The sequence below is a fragment of the Gorilla gorilla genome, chromosome 6 (genome assembly GCF_029281585.2).
Source record: "Gorilla gorilla gorilla isolate KB3781 chromosome 6, NHGRI_mGorGor1-v2.1_pri, whole genome shotgun sequence".
In the NCBI taxonomy this organism is placed as follows: Eukaryota; Metazoa; Chordata; class Mammalia; order Primates; family Hominidae; genus Gorilla; species Gorilla gorilla.
In genome coordinates this window covers 127,911,659-127,935,352 of record NC_073230.2, presented here as the reverse complement: position 1 = coordinate 127,935,352, position 23,694 = coordinate 127,911,659, and the positions used below count along the sequence as shown (strand labels likewise).

At 36.3% G+C, this 23,694-nt stretch overlaps 1 protein-coding gene and 1 pseudogene across 2 annotated transcripts in view; one reads left to right on the top strand and one right to left on the bottom strand.

Annotated features, from left to right (window-relative positions):
• Positions 1–23,694, bottom strand: part of LOC129534673 (putative uncharacterized protein encoded by LINC00575) — a 403,213-nt gene that overhangs the window by 288,843 nt on the left and 90,676 nt on the right. The window lies entirely within an intron of this gene.
• On the top strand, positions 22,061–22,940 carry LOC101134838 (eukaryotic translation initiation factor 3 subunit I-like; annotated as a pseudogene).

The window sequence follows — 23,694 nt, the reverse complement described above, 5'->3', positions numbered from 1 at the left end:
ATGGAGTTTGCAGTGAGCCAAGATCACGCCACTGCACTACAGTCTGGGTGACAGAGGGAGACTCCATCTCAAAAAAAAAAAAAAAAAAAAGACAGTGTATTAGACGTTACTACCTAATTGCCTCATGAGGTCCATGACCAAACAGTATGATATAGATTCTAAAATATACCTGACATTAAACTCCAACATTTGATAGCTTAGCATATTGGTTTAAATAATTAAAATTTTAAATATTTTCAATGAAAAGGTGAAGTTAGAAACTGAATCCGAACTAAGAGAAGGAAGTGTGCGTGTGTGAGAAACATTATGAGAGTTTGTGAGAGAGTATGTGTGTATCTTTATTTCCATAACAGGAAAACAAATTCTGGACACCAGATTGTCATGCATGTGATGAGGTCACAATAAAAGAGAACAGAGTTTTAAGTGTCCAGAAAGGTATGGGGAAAGACAACTTTTAATATTGTAAAAGTATCAACAATGTTAAACACTCAAAGCTCTGCTTCAAGCTATTTGGAATGTATACAAACCTAGGACAATAAATGTGTGGCACATATTGTTAGAAATGGTTGTCTAATGATGATTACCCTGCTATACAGGATGGTGGGGCTTTTTAGTTCACAAAACGGTAATTACTATCTTCTGTGTGATTCATGTCATTAAAATGTTGCCTGTGCTTGGAGAGCCCTAACAGAAATAACCCTAACATAATCAAATTCATGACTTTTATCCAAACAAAAAACTAACTCATCAGCCATGATAGAGAAACCAGTGTTTTGACTGAGTATCAGAAACTAGCATCTGGGCAAGTCATTTTAAAATCACCTCAAGTTTTTACTCTCCCAGCAGTGTAGCAGAATAAAGAGAAAGACAGTATAAGAAACACATAACTACAGCCTCTTAGAGACATAAGGGTCACGTCGCCCAATCTCCATCTCAATGAAAGAACACCTTGCACAGCATCCTTCAGAAATGGCCTTTGGTCTCCCTTAAATAAATCCCATGGCAGGGAGTATGTTGTGGAGAGGCTTCCTTATTTGGAAAGCTATTATTCTCAGAAAGTTCTTGATTATTTAGAGTGAAAAATGTGTCTGCCCATTGTTCCTTGTTCTACATTTTAAAAGCATACAAAATAAATCAACTCCCTCTTCTAAATGAAAGTTTTTAAGATACTTTAAGATGCAATAATGCCTCTGGTTAAGCTTTTTCTCTCCAGGCCAAGACTTTACATTTTCCTGAATTTGTCCCTCACATAAACCCTTCAAATCTGTTTAGAGAGTATTAGTTGGTCAATCTTCTCTTTCTGTGTGGCACCTACAATACAATATATTGTGCTATTTGTAGGATAGCAAAGAATCAGGGTCAGAGACTATGTTCTCATCCGGACACTACACTGCTGTAAATGCAAGTGAATGTGGATGTAATTAGAGCTATATGTGTATGTCTTCTTGCTTGCTTTCACCAAGATTATCACACACTTGTTACTATACAACTTGTCAAAAAAAGATATCCTATTTGTAATCAAGATTTCTACTTGCTATGCAAATATATTTTTTTTTTTACTTTTGAAAGCTTTTTGGTTTCTGTTCATCATTACAGCTCATTCTGATCTTCACGGTCCAGGTATACTGAATTTCTTCACATACATGTACTCTTATCCTCTCTTCTACTTCAAGGTCTGTGCAGCTCCTGTTTCTTTTCCCAAAAGGCCCTTCCCAATCCCACATTGCCTTAGTCAGTTTGGCTGCTAGAAAAACAATACCATTAACTGAGTGGTTTAAGCAACATTTATTTCTCACAGTTCTGGAGGTCTGAAGTCCAAAATCAGGGTGCCAGTAGCATGAGTTTCTTGGTGAGGGCCCTCTTCCTGGTTTTATAGACAGATGTTATTGCTGTGTCATCACATGGCAAAGAGCTAGCTAGCTCTCTAGCTTCTTCTTACAAAAGCAATTATCTCATTCACGAGGGCTCCCTTTCATGACCTCATTATCCCCCAAAGATCATCACCTTCAAATACCATCACATTGGAATTAGGGTTTCAACTCATGAATTTGTGGGGGACATGAACATTCAGTCCATTGCATATACACACCCACTCACATTCATTATTCTTAATTTCCTTTAGCTGGCTCACTAACTTGCATTTTCTTCAGTTCCAAATTTACAATCCTCCAGGAGGGTCTCAATGAACAGCCAGTTATATGTAATTTATACACTGAAGAGCTCCTTGTTAACACTCAGTATTCTCACCAAATAGTCAGCATTGGTTTCCAGTGTTAAACAGAGCATGCTGTGCGTGCAGCATCCATGTTTGCCTTCTCCCCTGCTATAAGCCAGGCAGGACACAGAGGGCTTGGTACCTAGTACGTATGAATCTACTGAGCTATGGAGTCAATGTGGAATTTTGATTCTACTCTGCAGTATGTCAGCAACCTCTATCTGTTTTCAGTCATCCTTTTTGATACTTACTAAGGTAGTAAAGAATGTAAAATACAAAAAAGCTAAGGTTGTCCTATGAAATTATATTAAATTACAACTTTTATCTGATATTTTTACATATTTTAGACAATATTTTGCTTTAGGTAATATTTTAGATAATAATATACTATGAATCCTCCTATTTGTATTGCTTCCTCCAAATTATAACACATTTTGCTAAAGACCATAATAAAATGAAAATATAGTATATCCATGCCATTTTCCTAGTAATGATACTTGAAAGAACATGACAGAACTCATGCAACTTCTTAGTGAGTCTGTGTAATGGGATATGGGGTAAGCAAAATAAGAACATCAAGATGTCAGATTATTGCTAGCTATGTGAGTTTAGATTAGTATCACATTTTCTTCATTGGTAAAGTGAAGATAATAACGTAGTTATATCATAGAGTTTTGTGATAAATAAGTTAGTAGCTAGCACCACCTCTATCAATTTGCTGATTGCTCTCAGTATTCAGAAAACCATTTGTCTAAAAATTTACTCTGGAATTTTACAAAGGATCAATATTAAGGTTACCATCATATTATCCCCAGACCGAACATTTAAAAAATAGAAACTTAAACAAAAATAGTCATCTTTCTCCAAACTTAACTCCTCTCTCAATTTTGATTCATGAGAGATTACAAAAGTAGATACAAAACCACTTCTGGCTGGGCACTGTGGCTCAGGCCTATAATCCCAGCACTTTGGGAGGACAAGGCAGACGGATTACAAGGTCAGGAGATTGAGACCAAACCCCGTCTCTACTAAAATACATGAAAAAAAAAAAATTAGCCGGGCGTGGTGGCACACACACACCTATCGTCTCAGCTAATTGGGAGGCTGAGGCAGGGGAATCCCTTGAACTGAGGAGGAGGAGGTTTCACTGAGCCGAGATCGTGCCACTGCACTCCAGCCTGGTGACAGAGTGAGACTCCATCTCAAAAACACAAACACACACACACACACAAAAGAAACAAACTATTAATCATATTTTAATAGCTTAGAACTCAAATATTAATAATATTTTAATAGCTTAGAACTCTAAAAAATCATTTGTCTTAACGTATGCCACGAGTTGGCAAACTTTGTCTATAAAGGGCCAGAGGGCAAATATCTCTCACTTTGCAGACTCTACCATCTCTATCTCAGCCAATCAACTCTGCCTATAGCACAAAAGCAGATATGGATAATATATATGTGAATGAGAATGGCTGTGAAACAATAAAGCTTTATTTACAAAAGCAGGCAGCTGGCTGGATTTGGCTTGCAGACCGTAGTTTGCCAACTCCTTGGCTGTGATTTTGAACTCACTTAAAAATAGCAATTTGCATTCATATTTTCTGTTCTGTTTTGGCATGTATATGTAACACTTTCATATTTGAACAGTGATATACTTGGCAGAAAAGGAAGAATATAGAAATTATAAATTTCTGCCTTTAATCGAATAAATCTGATTGTATTGACACATCCTTTCTTTTTCCATCTTATACTGTTCCTTAGGCTTTACATACACTTTGTTGCTTGTAGTCAACTTTTTAAAACTCAATCTATATTTTAGACTTCCCAAGGATATTCTTAAAGAGTCACAACAATGCACAATGTTTTTCAACATTGATATACATTGCCCTTTCTGAAATTTGAGTATTTTCTTTCACAATTTGAGATTAAAATATAGTGTTAATAATTTCTTTAGATAAATGTCTTTTTTCCTCCTCATTGAAATTGTTCTCAATTGCCGAGTTGGAACTGTATTTTAGAAACTCTCATTATCGTTCACCTGTGACGCCTTAACAATTTTTTTAAAAAAGAGTTTATTGAAATATAAGCTATATATGAACGTGAGCTAGTCATAAGTGTATGGCTTAATCAATTCTCACCAAGTAAGTATACCATATAACCTTCTCCAGGTCAAAAAGTTAAAAAAGAGAGAGACAGAGATCTAGAAATAGCGAAATTCCTGGTCTATACGTGCCCTAAAAACAAATGTTATCCTTAATTATGATACCATATGGTAGATTTATCTGCTTTTGTATTTTATATAAATGAAATAACACATTATATATTGTCTTCTCTTGTTCTTCATTATATCTGTGATTCATTCATTATGATAGAAGTCGCAGTAGTAATCCTTTCATTCTTATTGAGGTATTTGGTTTTATTTTTAATACAGCACTGGTTATTTACCCTATGTAATTTTGATGAACATTTACATGATTTTCAGTTAGTTACTATTTCATATAGTTCTGTGAACATTCTTGTACATTTCTTTTGGTAAACACATAGATAAATTCTGTTGAGTTATGCCTAGGAGAGGAATTGCTGGATAATAGGTTATACCTATGTTCAGGTATAGCCAACCTGTTTTCCAAAGTGATTGTACCAATTCCCATTCCTCCCTGCAATAGATGACACTTCTAGCTTCTCCACATCATCACTCAAAATTGGTTTTATTAATAATAATAATAATTTGAAAAACCCTCATGCATGCTTAATGAAAAATAGAAACAGGGCAGTTTATTTCTTTCTTTTCTTTCTTTTTTTTTTTTTCACTCACCAATGTCTTAACACTGCGTTTGATTTATTTCCACACTGAAAGTCGTTTTCCACCTGGCTTTTTTGAATGATTGCTTATGGCAAGACAAGTGCCTGCTCTTCAAGCTCTTACCCCTTGGGGTCTAGCAGGAAAGCTGGTGTGCATTTGCAGCATGCATAGTAGGTATTACCTGAGGCAATGAACCTATCAGACAGGTCATTATGTTTCCATACTGTCTGAGTATTGCTATCTGTTGGAATCGTCCACTAATTAGCCACTGTTCTGGATCACAGTCACACACAGAGTTATCTACACGTAACAAAAAAAACTCAGTCCACCCAGATCCAAGCAAGTCCAAGCTGTTGTGACATACAGTGAATAATTTGACTTCTCAGAGCTTAAATTTTCTTACCCATAAAATAGAAATCATACTGATCTCTCACAGTATCTGGGGGAAGAAAACATATATTAAGCATGTGATTAAGCATTCAGTGTTTTATATCTACTAAAGAGTAGTTACTTTATTATTCTTTCATCTAACTTTCCTCAGTGTTCTTTATTGACTTTGTGGAAAAATCTTCAAGGCCAGACTGAATTTTGCGGTGTATATACCCTTGTGTTTACTAAATTCCAGGCAGTCTTAGGGCAAGAGAAGTTAATTTTGTTTCCCTCTTCCACAGAGCTGAATCTAGGATTTCAGAGGATAATAAATTTGTCTTCTGCATTCTCAGTATCATCCCTATTCTACATGCTTTCCATGAGACTATTTAGTCTTTCTCTTTTGCTGCTAAATACACATACTATGTTTTGTTCATATTTTGGGATACATGGTGAACAGGGCAAAACTGTCTACAAATTTTTTCACAGTTCTTCTGGAAAATACACCACATCACCCTGCAGTATCCAGTGGGCCACTTTTAAGTTACTTCTGTTGTAACTATGTCAGAAGTACTTAACTTCATTGAGATTCTTCTCTACCTCTTTCTTTATCAAACACTCTGGAACACAGAAAATCGACAAATAGAGAGCAAATGGCTTTCCTGACTCTGTGACACTGATAGCTTTCTAGCCACTCAAATGAAACAAGCAGAGCCTTTTATTTTCACTTTTGGCTGTCAGCATTAAGTGCAACACATACTGGGCTAAACACCCACTTAACATTTAATTCATGTACAATCTTGGACACTTGCTTATCTTGCTTAAGTTTTTTAAGGTGTGATGTCTCAAGGACATTAGCCAATTCATATATCCCTTCTTTTGCCTACACTCTCTAATACAGGAATAAGCTGGTCAGCAAGTATTTCTTGTGGATTATATAATGAATTGTTTAATAAAATGAAAGGCATACGAATATTCAGGCACAATTTATATTATACCTCAATAATGTATCCTTGAATATAGTTAATGCTTTTTACTTAGACAATATTCTCAATGCATTTTTGCTTATCTTCAACTATAGTACTTCTATATTTTCATTGAATAATAACCTGCTATCTTTATGGAAATGTTTCACTAATATACCCAGAACCATTGCTAGTATTTATTTATTTGCTCATTTTAAAGATACTGTCTCACTATGTTGCTCAGGCTGGCCTCAAACTCCTGAGTTCAAGGCATCTTCCCATCTCAGCCTCCAGAGTAGCTGGGACTACAGATGTGTGCCACCTCGCCCAGTTTGCTAACATTTATTGAGCATTGTTTACCTGTCAGAACCTCTTTTGTGTTTCATGTGTATTGTTCATTAACCCTCACAACATCTCTGTGAGATTGGAATTATTATTACAGATGGAGAAATTAAGTCTTTTAAATAACTTACCAGAGATCGCTCTGGTATTTAGTGGCAATGACTAAGATATGAACTACCTTGCTATGCTGATTACTGATTCAGTGTATCCCAAAGTATTTGAATATATAAAATACACTGTTAGAATGCTCCTTTCAAAAAGAAATATTGTCTACCTTACCGAAATATTATTAATAATATTGCTGCATACCACCCCCACAATAGCATTCTTTTAAAAAGCAATAAGAAAACCCTAGAACAGCTTGGTTATTTGTTGTTACTTCGTACCTATCTCTAGCTTAAAAATCCTTCATCCAAGGCTATACCAAAGTATCTGACAGAAAATCCACTGACTGTTAGAGACAGTGGGCTTTTTGTTTTGTTTCTTTTTTAAACATGCCTGTGAATTTGTCTTTCTCCGACTCTGATTTAATCAAAAGTCATGCTCCCTGAATCAAAGATGTTGAACAATCAGCAAAGCCTGGAAACATGGATGCTCCAAGCCTACCTAAGGAAGGAGATGGGAGGAAAGGGGATATTCCCAATGGAGTTCTTCCACGTGCTCTACAGTCTTGCCAAAGTGTCCCCTGTGTACTAGTAGTATCAGCATCACCAAGGAGTTTCTTAGAAATGTAGAATCTCGGGCCCTACCTCACACATACTAAGAGAGAATCAATTTCAAGATGATCCGTGAGATCTCCTCCTCTTGCTACAGACACTCTCTGTGAGCATCTCCCCATGATTGCGAGTACGACTTGTCAACGTGACGGGATTTATTCCAATAATTTGGTTATATTACATGGCAAAGGTAAAAGGACTTCGGTGATATGCTAAAATGTCCTAATTAGTTGACTTTAATTCATTCCAGGGGGAGATTATCCTGGGTGGGCCTTGCCTAATTGGATGAGCCCCTTAAATGAGAGTCTACAGGTTATTCAGAGAGATTTGAAGCAGGAGAGATACACTCCTGTTTGTTGTGAAGGAAGAAACTGCCTTATGCAGATGACCACATAGCAGGAAATGGTGGGATGCCCTATGAACTGAAGTTCTTGGTTCTACAACCACAAGGAAATATATGTTGCCAACAATCAATGAACTTGAGGGGGGATGTGAGATCGCAGCCCCTGGCAACAGTGTGGCTCTAGCCTGCTGAGAGGCTGAGCAGAGGAGCCAGAAAACTTGTACCTGCAATCCTGACCCAGTGGAAATGATAAGATAATAAATGTGTGTTGTTCTAAAGCATTTAGTCTGTGGTATTTTGTTCATAGCAATAGAAAACATACACATGCTAAACCAGAATCTGCATTTTTAATAAGAATCCCAATTGATTCTTATTCCCATTAAAGTTTGAAGCATTTCCCTATAGTCTACAGCAGAAGTAACACTGTCAACATCACCTCCAAAGGAAGAAATTACATATAACAGAGATCACAGGAATTATTTATGATGAAACTTAAAAGTTAAAAATTAGCATACATGCTTAGTATTTGAATATTTATTTATTTATAAATTAGGCACAGCTATGATTGTAAAATATATTTTGGAAATTATAAAATATACACACAATAGAAATTTTAAAAGTTGAAATAACATTTGACAATATTTTATTTTGTATTTGAAAATACTTTTTCTCATTGAATATTAACAATATTAATATATTTATATATTTATATTACATGATCATGATGGCAATTTACTCAATGCTCAGGGGATTTTCTACAAATTTTTAGATCACATTTAGAAATTCAAATGTAAGCAATTAAGTTTAGATGTACACTTAATTTTTATATGTGTGATAGCTATTCAATTAATATGTTTACATATAATGTAATATGTTATAATATTGGCCAGGAACAAGAAGCACATAGAGTGCACAAATTTTGCTTTCTACAAATACTATTCTCCAATATGAGGAAGAGGGAATAAATGGCCCGTTTTAGGACTGGGCAGAACATATAAAAGATAAGCTTGGAGGTTTTTCTAGGCTAGAAAAAAAGAGAAATGCTCAAAAAAACAAAATAAGACAAAGAAACAAAAGAAAATGTACAATGATGGGCATATTCCTAAGGGATACAAGAGCCAATTTTGTCTTTTTACCAATGGCCAATGCTGGAAAATTTTTTGCAACAAAATAAATAAAGCAGTACTGGAGTATAACCCAAAGTATGAAATAAATATCCATGAGTCCATACTAACATAAATAAACATGAGATAAATAAATAAATAACTAAATGGGACATACAAGACAAATCTCCACTGCAGAATAAATCTCCACTCCTCAGGTATGGGCTGCACATACAGAGACTTCCTTCCATAGACTTGAGTTTCGAAATGGGGGGAAAGAGTCACTTCGCAATATGGAGTGACCTGACAGACACCACTTCAACTAGGGAATCAAGGTTAAGACACACAGTGATGTCATGTTGATAGATTTTATCCTTGATACAATGTGATGAAAACGGCAATTTTCCCTGTGTTCTTCTTCACTAAACCCCTTATCTCCAGTATTATCATGAGAAAATAATAATAGACAAATCCCAATTGAAGATTCTATAAAATACCTCACCAGTACTCCTTAAAATGTTCAAGTACTGCTTGAAAATATAGAAGAAATGTAGTATCAAATATATGAAAACTCTCTGTACTATCTTTTTGATTTTTCTTTAAACTTAAAACTATCCTAAAATAGAATATTATTTTAAAAAATTGAGATGAGAAGTAGACACTAGTCAAAAAACTGATGTATGGGCAGTGAGAGGAGTCTAGTCCTCAGGACATATGAGACACTAGAAGGAGGAGGTCAGGTCAGCACCCGAAGTTTCTTGTTAGAGAAATAAATGACCTATTACCTGGCATTATTGGTGAAATATATTGGTCCTAATTCTAAGGTAAGTCATCAATCAATCTAGCTATAGTCTGTTTTTGTCTCTGCAGATAAGCAAAGCAAAGTTCTAAGCCAGACCACATATAACAGAAACTCAATTTACATTTGTGGTAAAACAGTAGGAATTCCACAGTCCTTTCCCATGGCAGCATCAAACTTTGTTAAGGGGGCAAAGCAAATATATTCAGAAATAAAGTAATCAAGGAAGCCAACAATAGTTTCAATTTATAGAATGTCTCCTCTCATGTGTCGAGAAGAATTTTAGCCGCTTTGCATACCAAATCAAATATCAGTTTTGTAAACTGGATATTATTATTCTTATTTTAGCTGTAACTGGGACCCAGAAGGATTAAGCAATCTATGTTCAAGTTTGTGTCTTCACAAGGGCTAAGTGGCAAACTTGATGTGTGAACCCAGGAAGCGGGAGAAACCTTGCTCTTAATCATCAGTGTACCTATATAAAATTAACCGCCCACACAAAATTGACTGTCAAATAAGGGACACAGAAAACAAATGCTTTGAGAATTATGCTGTGAAAGTGCTTTTTTCTTATACAGGGAAATGTGAGCATTATCTATTTGGTAAGCAGACAAAAATTTCTAATATATGTTCAAAGGCTACTTAAAGTTCTACTTTGTTCTTGCTCTTGAAGAGGCACAAAGATGAGATCTTGAACAGCTAGAAGTTGATAATCAATTTTGGATTGCTATGAACCATTAGATTCAATGGCTCTACTTTCCTTTACTTCCTAATGTGTTCAAGGATAAATTTAAATGATCTATGACAAATGCTGGCATAAATTCTCCAGAAACTATTCAGTTATTCCAAAATTTCTTACCTCTAGAGCATAGGTTTCCTCACCTCACTTCCCTCTCTTATTGTCATCTACCAACTATTATATTTATTTGTCTTTATCCTTCGCCATTAGAAAAACACAACAAAATAGAACTAGTTTGTTGAATTCTCTTCTGATTTCCATATGGTTGATGTGTCTGAGAATTCCAGTAAATTAATAGATATATGCTGCTAAACAGCTACTTTGCTTTGCCCCTACAAGATGATACTAGGATCCATGTAGAAAGTTGTATATAATTTACACATTATCCAGTCAGATTTTTAAAATATTTCTTCTCATCAATCGTAATTTAAATTATTGAATCCTTATTGAAAATAATGATAAATTATAAGAGCAACAACTACATAATAAGAAACAAAATATGGCTGCATGTTTGTACTTTATGGCGTATTGCTCTTAGGTTGTGAGCTCTACAGCATCTTCAAGTTAGGTTTTAAAAACTAGTTTTAACAGTGCTCTTTGTAAACGCAGCAAGACTAAAGGCACTTCAGTTATGTGGAATATTTTGTGCTGTTTAAGCATTATATTTTTTGATGAATTAAAGTGCCATAAAATAAATTGTTAAAGATATTTGGAAACCGAACCAAATAACAAATAACGAAGAACTAAGGGCAGGTCTATTTAGTCTGGAAAAGCAAAAATGTAGGAGAGCACTGACAGCCTTCTTTAAACATTTGAACGCCACTTCCATTTACTTCAATCTGTATGCAAATTATAATTATCTGTGAGACTCATTCTCTGCTTTCGTGGTAGGCCTTCATACTCCTGCCTGCACTGAAGATAGCTGGTCTAGTCAGAAGTCTTTTCCTCTTTGAAGGCTTTTTTGATATCCAACCTCACTGGTGAGTCAGGAGTTCTTTTATTCAGCTTCTGTAAGATCTTTGGCTGTACTTTCTTCATAGGATTAATCGTATTGGCCGACTGTGTATTTGACTTGTTCACTTTTCAAGGGTAGAGATTTGTAATGTGCATTTCTATATGCAAGATCTGATAGAAACTTTGGCTATTAGCTACATGATGGATGAATGGGCAGATGAATGAATAAATGAATAGCATAAAGAAAGAAGAGTAGACATACTCTCTGTTGCTTTTATAAGCCTTTCACTGGCTAGAATTTATAGAGATGCAGAATTAGGGTCAAATAAAAACAGTATGACTTTCAGAACTGACAAGCAGGGTACAGACATCTTTACAAGGCATTAAGCTGATAGCCTTTAGCGTTTGCACATAAAATCCATGTCTGAAGAGCTCTGGAAAGGATCACTGCATTTGGAGGAATTCGGAGTAGCTACTCTCCAAAATACCTTTTAGTTACTTGTGAGTCAATTCTTATTTAGCAGGACATTTTGATAAATGTCTGTATCATGTGAACTTACACATTTTGAGTAAATGTATCTCACATTCTAATTTTCATCTATATTCAAGTAGTTATTTTAAATATAAAAAGGATAACTGTCTGCCAATCACATATCTGTCAGCTTCTTTTTAAAAAATTAATGTAAAGTACACTATATAAAATCAAATTAAACTTTTTAAAATTTATCTTCAACTTAATTGAAATAATTATACCTTTGCCACTGTTCTGAATATCAGAATATTCTTACATAAGTCATGTTGACGCTGCATCTTAACTATGAAGGAAACACCATCATCTCCCTCACCAGGGTAACTGGTGCATTGTCTGATTAATTTTTTTAAAGTTATTCAAAATGTGCTATATGTAAAATGCGAAGGCATCAATACTATTACAATCCTGTTGAGATATACCATTAAAGTCCTTCTTAACATATCTTAACTTTTTAAAGTGAAATATGCTTTCAGAATAGATTAATAAGTTCTAGGAATTTAACAACAACAACAAAAAACTAGTATCAATAAACTATTATCCATGGAGAGATAACAGTAATGAAATCATGACATCAAATAATATGACAGGATTACGTAAAATTTTAATTAGCTACCACACCATACTTAATTTTATTTAAAAATAAATAACAGAAACATAGACAGGAAATATTGAAATCACATGCTGCTTCAGAACTCTAATGTAAATGTGATTTGATCTATAAATAAACAGAGATAAAGAAATTTAAATGCCATTAAACATATTAGTTGACATTAATTTGATGTAAGTTTCATATTGGCATGTGAAATTGCAAATAGCAACAATTTTTCACCCTGCAAATGTTTATTTTAATTCCATAAAATACAACAAAAATAAAAGTTATTTTATTAAAAATTTACATAAGAAATATGCCCTGTTATTTTTGTTTTTCAGAAAACATGATTTTCTTTAGAAAATTTAGCATTATATCTAAATTCAGAACAATAAGTGAGGTTCCCAACCATATTATGGTCTTTAAAATTGTTCTGAAAATAGAGAGGATAATAGTACAGTGCCCACTTGAGAACACCTACTAAATCAATATGAGTTTATAAAGAGAAAAAAGAGAAATTAAGATTTTATCTTACTGGATTAAGAAATTAAAATTTCAGCTTGCCAATATAGATATATTATATGTAAAATACAACCACACCTCTCCTGTTCCATTAACTTGTGTTCATGAAGCACTTGCCATGTGACACGCAGGATTTAAAACACATTAGTCTATTTAATCTTTTTTGTTTGTTTGTTTTTTGTTTTTTGAGACGGAGTCTCCCTCTGTAGCCCAGGCTGGAGTGCAGTGGTGCAATCTTGGCTCACTGCAACCTCCGCTTCCCGGGTTCAAGTGATTTTCCTGCCTCCGCCTCCTGTGTAGCTGGGACTACAGGCATGCACCACCACACCCGGCTAATTTTTGTATTTTCAGTAGAGACTCACACTGTGGACTTTTGTTCCACGTACCACCACACATGTGTACCAGAAAAACTGAAAGAATTAACAGATCTTTAGAAAGAAATGGCAGGCCACTGTCAATTCTGGAAGACAGCACAAAACTGTGAATTCCCAAAGTGTGAGAAGAGGGGAAACCTGCTTCCAGACACATGTCCCCACCGGGGAACCTGAAAATCCATATTACATGTTAGCCAGGATGGTCTTGATCTCCTGACCTCGTGATCTACCCACATTGGCCTCCCAAAGTGCTGGGATTACAGGCATGAGCCACCACGGCCAGCCAATCTATTTAATCTTAAGAATGATTCTATAATTATTCTACTTACACAAGAATAAACTGAAAGTAGAGGCATAAGTAATTGAACATAAGTAAAAAAACTGAGAAATAGAACCTGAGGAATTTATGGTTTCAGTCCTCAGAACAATCCCTTCTAGTCACTCTACTACCTCTCTGTGTAGAAAGCTATTGATAAGAAAGTTTCATTATAACTGCCAGAACAAATAATAGTGAGTCTCCCTATAATTTTAATTTTAGTTAAAATTAATAACAAATTGATAGAGTTTTGGCATTCATTTAAGATAAAAAAACACAAGAAGGAACTACATTAATACCAAATGACAAGAAGATAAATAATCTAGAAAATTATAAACTTTCTTGAGCTCATCAGAGAGGTGAGGTCACAAGCTAACCAACTAACCTAAACTCTCTAAAGAAAGAACTTCCCAGAAGAGGCAGGACTTAATCACTGATATACCTATGGTAGAGGGTGTCTACCATAAAATACAGGTAAATAATGAAACTAGACCCCCACCTCTCGTGCTGTACAAAAATCAACTCAAAATAGATTAAAGACCTTAATGTAAAACCCAAAAATATAAAACTACTAGTAGAAAACATAGGGGAAATACTTTAGGACACTGGCCAGGAAAAATATTTTATAAATAAGAACTCAAAAGCATAGTCAGGGAAGATGGTGGATAGTAGACAAGGCTGGCATGCAGCTCCCACTTGGACAAACAGAAAAGTGTGTAGAGACTCACACCGTGGACTTTTGCTCCAAGAACCACCAAAGGTGTGTACTAGGAAAACTGAAAGAATTCACAGATCTTTAGAAAGAAACGGCAGGCCACTGCCAATTCTGGAAGACAGGCACAAAATATGTGAATTCCCAAAGAGTGAGAAGTGGGGAAACCTGCTTCCAGACACACGTCTGCACCAGGGAACCTGAAAATCCATATTACAGGAGAAGAAGTTAACCGTACCTGGAGCTGAAACAGATTTACTGTGAAATGTAAAATTAGAAGCAGCAGTGGGAAGAGCCTTGTAAGAACTCCATTTCTCCAGCTGGAGCCCAGGGAAGCCATTCCTGATTATATCTCAAAGTGACCCTCGGGGAAGGCAGCTGGCGATATTTGGGAGGGGACACAGGGTGAAAGAGCTTCCAACAGAAGTTTGTAAGTTTTGACTGATGCAAACTCTCTAGAGCAGAATCTAAGGGGAACAAGAACTGCTGCAGAAAGAAAAGCAGGACTCGCCTCCAACAGTATGAGCAGACAAGGAGGGGCATAGCCTGAAAGCTGTGCTTGCTTTTTCAGCAAGTAAAGTTACAGCCTGAGGTTAGGTCTGAGTCCAGCACACAAGCTGCCTGGAGATAAACTGGGTGCTGTTAGCAGGGCACGATGGGAGTGATACTGGCCTCGCCAACTGCATGGAAGCTGGGTGAAGCCTATCACTACTGGCTTTCCTCCACTTCCCTGGCAACAGAAGCAGCCATAATCCCCTCTGGAACATAACCCCATTAGCCTGAGAACTACCTGCAAGCCCCAACAGTGGCTGTGGCAAGCTGCACCCAAGGAGAGTCTGAGTTCAGACCTGCCTAATCCTGTTCCCATGTGATGGTATTTTTCTACCCACCCCCAATAGTCAATCACAAAAGACCAACTCTTGGGACCTTTATGACCTCGTTCATCACCTGAGAAAACCAAATACTAATCCTGGCCGTCTTAAGGCAAGCTTATGTCCCCCTTCTATTATTGCAGCTGATGCTCTCTTGAAATTGCCACCTCCTGGCTGGAAGCCAACCAACTTAAAACATTATAGCAACTCATGACAGAATAAGTCTGCTCCAAGAAAGAGGAAAATAACAGCTTATTCCACTGCCCGCAACATCATGGCTAACCAGTGGTCCTGAGTCTGTCCATGTGACAACTTCACAGCTAGCATAACCAGCATTCAAGAAAGTTAGCACACTAAACATATCTACAACCAAGGACTCTCACAGAGTCTACTTCACATCCCTGCCACCTCCCTGGAGCAAATGCTGGTATTCACATCTGGGAGATCTGAAGATAGATGGCATCACAGGACTCTTTGAAGACATTCCCAGCAGCAGGCCAGAGCATAGTAGCCCTGCTGCGTGGCTAGACCTAGAAGGGCAACAATTACTGCAGTCTGGCTTGCAGGAAGCCCTATCCCTAGGGGGAGTGGGAGTGCACCACATTAAGGGACCATCCCGTGGGACAAAAGAATTTGAACAGCAACCCTTGAGTTCCAGATTTTTCCACTAAAATAGTCTACCCAAATGAGAAGGAATCAGAAGAGTAATTCTGGTATTATGACAAAACAAGGTTCTATAACACCTCCACAAAAGACCAAACTAGATCCCTAGAACTGGATCCAAACCAGGAAGAAATCACTGAATTGCCAGGTAAAAAAAATTCATAAAGTTGATTATTAAACAACTCAAGGAGATACAAGAGAAAAATGAAAACCAACTTAAATAAATTTTGAAAAATACAGAATATGGATGAAAATGCTCCAGAAAAATAGATACCATAAAGAAAAAAAAAATCACAATGCCTGGAATGAAAGACACACTTACAGAAATACAAAAAAAAAAAAATGCACTGGAAATTGTCAACAATAGAATTGAACAAATAGAAGAGAGAACTTCAGAGCTGGAAGAAAAGGCTTTTAAATTAACCAAATCATAGAAAGATAAAGAGAAAAGGATTTAAAAAATGAACAAAGCCTCCAGGAAATTTGAGGTTAGATTAAATGGACAAACCTAAGAAAAATTAGTATTCCTGAGGAAGAAGAGAAATCTAAAAGTTTGGAAAACATATTTGAGGGTATACTCAAGGAAAACTTCCGGGCCCTCACTTGAGATCTAGAAACCCAAATCAAAGAAGCTCAAAGAATACCTGGGAAATTCATCAAAAAAAGATCATCACCCAGGCACACAGTCATCTGATTATCTAAAGTCAAGACAAAGGGAAGAATCTTAAGAGCTGTGAGGCAAAAGCATTAGGTAACCTATAAGGAAAAACCTATCATATTAACAGCAGATTTCTCAGCAGAAACCCTACAAGCCAGGGGTCCTATCTTTAGCATCCTCAAGCAACATAATTGCCAGCCAAAAATTTTGTATCCAGACAAACTTAACTTCATAAATGAAGGAGAGATAGTCTTACTCAGAAAAACAAATACTGAGAGCATTCACCACTACCAAGCCAGCACTACAAAAAATGCTAAAAGGAGTTCTAAATCTTGAAACTGGGGGTTTTCTCTTTGTTTGAACCCCCCCTCCCTCTGTCTCTGTCAGAGGGAGCTGTTTTCTCCTTCCTTCTTTCTTGGCTATTAAACTTTTTGATCCTTAAAAGGAAAAAACAAAAAAATCTTGAAACAAAACCTCAAAATACTCCAAAATAGAACCTCCTTAAAGCATAAATCTCACAGAGTATATAAAACAATAACACACACACACACACACACACAGAGTATTCAGGCAAAAACTGGCATGATGAATAAAATAGTACCTCCCATCTCAATACTAACATTAAAATGTTCCACTTAAAAAATACAGAATGGTAGAATGAAAAAAATCCACCAACCAAGAATCTGCTGTCTTCAGGAGACTCACTTAATACATAAGGTAAAAGGATACAAAAAGATATTCCATGCAAATAGACACCAAAAGCAAGCAGGAGTAGCTAGCTATTCTTTTTTTTTTTTTTTTTTTGAGACAGAGTTGCACTCTGTCTCCCAGACTGGAGTGCAGTGGTGCAATCTCCACTCACTGCAACCTCCACCTCCCGGGTTTAAGAGATTCTTCTGCCTCAGCTGCCCAAGTAGCTGGCGTTATAGGCACATGTCACCACACCTGGCTAATTTTTGTATTTTTAGTAGAGACTGGGTTTCACCATATTGGCCAGGATGGTCTCGATTTCCTGATCTCTTACTGTGCCTGCCTCGGCCTCCCAAAGTGCTGGGATTAGAGGTATGAGCCACCCTACCTGGCAGGAGTAGCTAGGTATTCTTATATTAGCAAAACAGACTTTAAAGCAAACACTGTTAGGAAAGACAAAGAGTGACATTACATAATAATAAAAGAAAAAGACCAACAGGAAAATATCTCAATAATAAATATACTTGAACCTAACATGAAAACTCCCATATTTATAGAACAATTATTACGAGACATGAGAAGAGATAGATGGCAACAAAATAATAATGAGTGATTTCAACACTCCACTGACAACACTAGAGAGGTCATCAAGACAGAAAGTCAACAAAGAAACAATGGACTTGAACTATACCCTAGAACAAATAAATTTAACAGATATTTATGGAACATTCTACCCAACAACTGCAGAATATACATTATTTTCTTCAGCAGATGGAATATTCTAAAAGATAGACCATATGATAAGCCACAAAACAAGTCTTAATAAATTTAAGAAAGTCAAAATTATATCAAGTACCTTCTCAAACCACAGTGAAATAAAATTAAAAAAAAAATAGTTCCAAAAGGAACCCTCAAAACTATGCAAATACATGGAAATTAAATATTCTGCTCTTGAATAATTTTTGGGTCAATAATAAAATCAAGATGGAAATTAAAACATTCTTTGAATTAAACAATAATAGTCACACAACTTATGAAAACCTCTGAAACATAGCAAAAGCAGTGTAAGAGGAAAGCTCATAGTATTAAATGCCTACATTAAAAAATCTGAAAGAGCACACATAGAAATTCTAAGATCACACCTTATGGAACTACAGAAACAAGAACAAACTTAACCCAAATCCAGCAGAAGAAAATAAATAACCAAGGTCAGATCAGAGTTAAATAAAATTTAAACAAAAACATACAAAAAGTAAATAAAACAAAAAGCTGTATTTTTGAAAACAGAAGCAAAATTGATAGACTATTAGCAAGATTAACCAAGAAAAGAAAAGAGAATATCCAAATAAGCTTAATTCGAAACAAAACAGGAGATATTAAAACTGATACCACAGAAATACAAGATTGTTCAAGGCTACTGTGAACACGTTTTCACACACAAACTAGAAAATTTGGAAGAGATGGATAAATTCCTGGAAATACACAACCCTTCTATATTAAATCACGAAGAAATAAAAACTCTGAACAGATTAATAACAAGTAGTGAGATTGAAACTGTAATAAAAAATTGCCAAAAAAAGAAGTCCAGGACCAGATGGATTCATAGCTGAAGTATATCAGGCATTCAAAGAATAATTTTTACCAATCTTACTGAAACTATTTCAGAAGATAGAGAAAGAGGAAATCCTCCATAAATCATTCCATGATGCTAGTATCACCTTAATACCAAGGCCAGGAAATAACATAACAAAAAAAGAAAACTATAGACCAATATCCCTGAACATAAATGCAAAAATCCTCAGCAAAATACTAGGTAACAGAATTCAACAGCCTATCAAAAAGATAATACACCATAATCAATTTGGGTTTAAATCAGTGATGCAGGGATGGTTTAACATATGCAAGTCTATAATGTGATGCATCACATGAACAGAAGTAAAAACAAAAATCGTGTGATTATCTCAATAGATGCAGAAAAAGAATGTGACAATCCAGCATCCCTTTATGATTAAAACTCTCAGCAAAATCAGCATAGAAGGGGCATACAAAGTAATAAAATTATCTATGACAAACTCACAGCCAACATTATACTTAACCAGGAAAAGTTGAAAGCATTCCCCCTGAGAACTGGAACAAGACAAGGATGTGTACTTTCGCCCCTTCTATTCTACATAGTACTGGAAGTACTAGTCAGAGCAATCAGACAACAGACAGAAATAAAGGGCATCCAAATGGTAAAGAGGAAGTCAAACTGTCGCTGTTCACTGATGATATGATTGTAAACCTAGAAAGCCCTAAAAACTAATCCAAAAAGCTCCTGGATCTGACAAATGAATTCAGTAACGTTTCAGGATATGAAATCAATGTAAACAAACTAGTAGCACTGCTATACACCAACAATGACAAATCTGAGAATCAATTCAAGAACTCAAGCCCTTTTACAACAGCTGCAAAAAATAAAATAAAATACTTAGGAATATACCTAAACACGGAGGTGAAACCCCTCTAAAAGGAAAACTGCAAAAGATTGCTGAAAGGAATCATAGATGACACAAAGAAACAAATGGAAACAATCCCATGCTCATGAATGGATAGAATCAATATTGTGAAAATGACCATACTGCCAAAAGCAATCTACAAATTAAATTCAATTCCCACAAAAACACTATCATCATTCTTCACAAAACTAGAAAAAACTATCCTAAAATTCATGTGCAACCAAAAAAAAAAAAAAGAGTCTGCATAGCCAAAGCAAGACTAAGCAAAAATAACAAATCTGTTGGCATCACATTACCCACTTCAAACTATATTACAAGGCTACAGTTACCAAAACAGCATGATATTGGTATAAAAATCGGCACATAGACCAATGGAACAGAATAGAGAACACAGAAATAAAGCCAAATTTTTACAGCCAACTTATCTTTGAAAAAGCAAACAAAAACATAAAGTGGGAAAGGACGCCCTATTCAACAAATGGTGCTGGGATAATTGGCAAGCCACATGTTGAAGAATGAAACTGGATCCTCATCTCTCACATTATACAAAAACCAACCCCAAGATGGATCAAAGACTTAAATCTCAGACCTGGAATCGTAAAAATATCTAAAAGATAACAACAGAAAAGCTCTTCCAGACATTGGCAAGTCTTCACGACTTCATGACCAAGAATCCAAAAGCAAATGCAACAAAAACAAAGATAAATAGATGGCACCTACTTAACTAAAAAGCTTCTGCACAGCCAAAGAAACAATCAGCAGAGTAAAGAGACAACCTATAGTGTGAAAGAAAATACTTGCAAACAGTGCATCTGACAAAGAACTAATATCCAGAATCTACAAGGAATTCAAACACATTGCCCAGAAAAAAAATAATTCCATCAAAAATGGGCAAAGGGCCAGGTGTGGTGTCTCATGCCTTTAATCCCAGCACTTTGGGAGGCCGAGGCAGGTGGATCACGAGGTCAAGAGATCAAGATCATCCTGGCCAACATGGTGAAACCCTGTCTCTACTAAGAATACAAAAATTAGCTGGTAGTGGTGGCACATGCCTGTAGTCCCAGCTACTCAGGAGGCTGAGGCAGGAGAATTGCTTGAACACAGGAGGGGGAGGTTGCAGTGAGCCAAGATTGTGCCATTGCACTCTAGCCTGGTGACAGAGTGAGACTCCATCTCAAAAAAAAAAAAAAAAAAGAAAAGAAAATGGGCAAAGGACATGAACAGACATTCTCAAAAGAAGATATACAAATGGCCAACAAACATAGGAAAACAATGCTCAACATCACTAACTGTAAGGGAAATGCAAATTAAAAGTACAACGAGACACCACCTTACTTAGTCCTGCAAGAAGGGCAAGAATGGCCATAATTTAAAAAATCAAAAATAGCTGATGTCATAGATGTGGTGAAAAGGAAACACTTTTACACTGCTGGCGAGAATGTAAACTAGTACAAACACTATAGAAAACAGTATGGAGATTCCTTAAAGAACTAAAAGTAGAACTGTCATTTGATCCAGCAATCCCACTACTGGGTATCTTCTGCTGTACAGGGCAGAAGGTAGAAACTTCTCTGTCAACTTTGTTGTGGCCCTGTGTCCCATGGTGCCTGGGGTAAGGCTTTCTCAGTTACCCTGCCCCTGCTGAAGTAGCCAAATGTTGCCTTGTGCCTTTGGAGGCTCAGTGATAAAGGCTCTTTATCATTAATGTCTTTCAGTAATGTAAAGACATTATTGTTCATTGAAAGATGTGTGGAAGACAAAACATACCATTATAGATCAATTCATGTTCTACTTAATTAAATCCTAAAGGTATTCTTGTATTTTGGCTACAAAATTATTGTAAATTGTTTAAATTAAAATAAAGAAAATATTACTTTTACCCAATCAATCTTGATGAATTTTTCCACTTCCACCCTAAATTCTGATTATAGAAATAAACTTTATGCTAAGTTTGAAATTATTTTTTACTTTCCAGCTACACATCAAACTCTATTTTGCATCTTACTACTTTCAGAAATAGAGTTTTCTAACAATTATGAATAATCCCTGCTTTACTTGGTGTTACACTCTATAAAATGTCAAGGGTGTGCTTGTTCACATCTCAGTTTCTCCTTAGGCAAAATCTTAAAGTCAACTACTCCAAATTGAATCTTGTGCTGTGCATTTACTTATGACATTTGCCATATTTTTGGACCCTGTCTGTATTATGATCTATAAAGAGGATCAAGGAGTCCTTCCAGAAATAAGAAACGAACAACTAGAATATATATTGTCCCCAGTGGGATGATCGTCAATGTGTGTTACTCTGTGAACGGTGAGAGGCTGGGCACCCACGTGGACCATACAGCAGCTGTGTGCTGCATGGACAGTGACTGGCACACCAAGCATGTCCTCCCTGGCTCAGCTGACAACAGCTGTCATCTCTGGGACAGGGAAGCAGTTGGCCCTACTCAAAACTGATTTAGCTGTCCAGACCTGTGGCAAGGACTTTGGGAACAATATCACTATATTCTCTACAGACAAGCAGATGGGCTACCAGTGCTTTGTGAGCTTCTTTTATCTGCAGGACCTAAGGCAGATTGACAGCAATGAGACATACATGAAAATCCTTTACAATGACTATAATATCACCAGTGCTTTTTGAGGACCCCCCAAGGGAGTGCATCATCACAGACCACAAGAGTGGAGTGTCCAACCAGTATAATGCCACATCTGGAGAGGTATTGGTAAGTGTTAAATAGCACTCCCAGAAGATCAGTAACATCAAGTTATCCAAGGACATGATCATGTTTGTCACTGCAACCAAGGACAACACAGCCAAGTTCTTTGATTCTACAACTCTTGAACATCAAGAGACTTTCTGGACAGAACATCTCATCAACTCAGATGCCCTTTCCCCAATTATAATGACCATGTGATACTGGGTAACAGAGAGAAAGCCATGGATGTAACCACAACCTCCAACAGGACTGGCAGGTTTGAGCCCAGGTTCTTCCATCCGGCCTTTGAAAAATAGTTTGGAAGAGTCAAGAGTTACTTCACAACTGTCAACAGGGTTGCCTTCCCTTCAAATGGCAAGAGTTACAGCAGCAGCGGTGAAGATGGTTATGTCCATATTCACTGTTTAGGCCCACAGTACTTGGAATTTGAGCTTGAGGATTAAGAAGCTGGTTCTCTTCGGGAGACCGAGGCGGGTGCATCACGAGTTCAGGAGATCGAGACCAACCTGGCTAACACAGTGAAACCCCGTCTCTACTAAAAATACAAAAAATTAGCCGGGCAAGGTGATGGGCACCTGTAGTCCCAGCTACTCGGGAGCTCGGGAGGCTGAGGCAGGAGAATGGCATGAACCCAAGAGGCGGAGCTTGCAGTGAGCCGAGATGATGCCACTGCACTCCAGCCTGGGCAATAGAGCAAGACTCTGACTCAAAAAAAAAAAAAAAAAAAAGAAGCTGGATCTACATACAGACCAGGAAGTCATCTTAAGAAAGTTTTGAACCCTAAGAAATAAATTAGTTTGGTAATAAAAAGTGATGAAATTTATAGTGCTTTTCATTTTGGACATGGGACTGGTTATAAAAGTATATGATATAAGAAAAAATCTGTCATCTCTATATTTGAAAACAAATTTATTCTGCTCAATTGCAAGTAAACACAAAAGCTCAGTAATTACTGTGCAAACACATGTTTATGTCTCATCTTCATCCAGTTATTTTCTCTTGATTTATGATCCCCATACCTTGTATATATTTCAGGAAATTATGAGTATAAAAACCTACATAACCTGAAATTTTTTAAACTGGAAAATATCAAAAATTGCAATTTTTCTTTGTTTTCCTTTTACAGCATCAATACATCTTCATGATTAAATCTGTGTTCAAACTAATTACCTAACGAAGTTTGTAGAGTATCTCTGG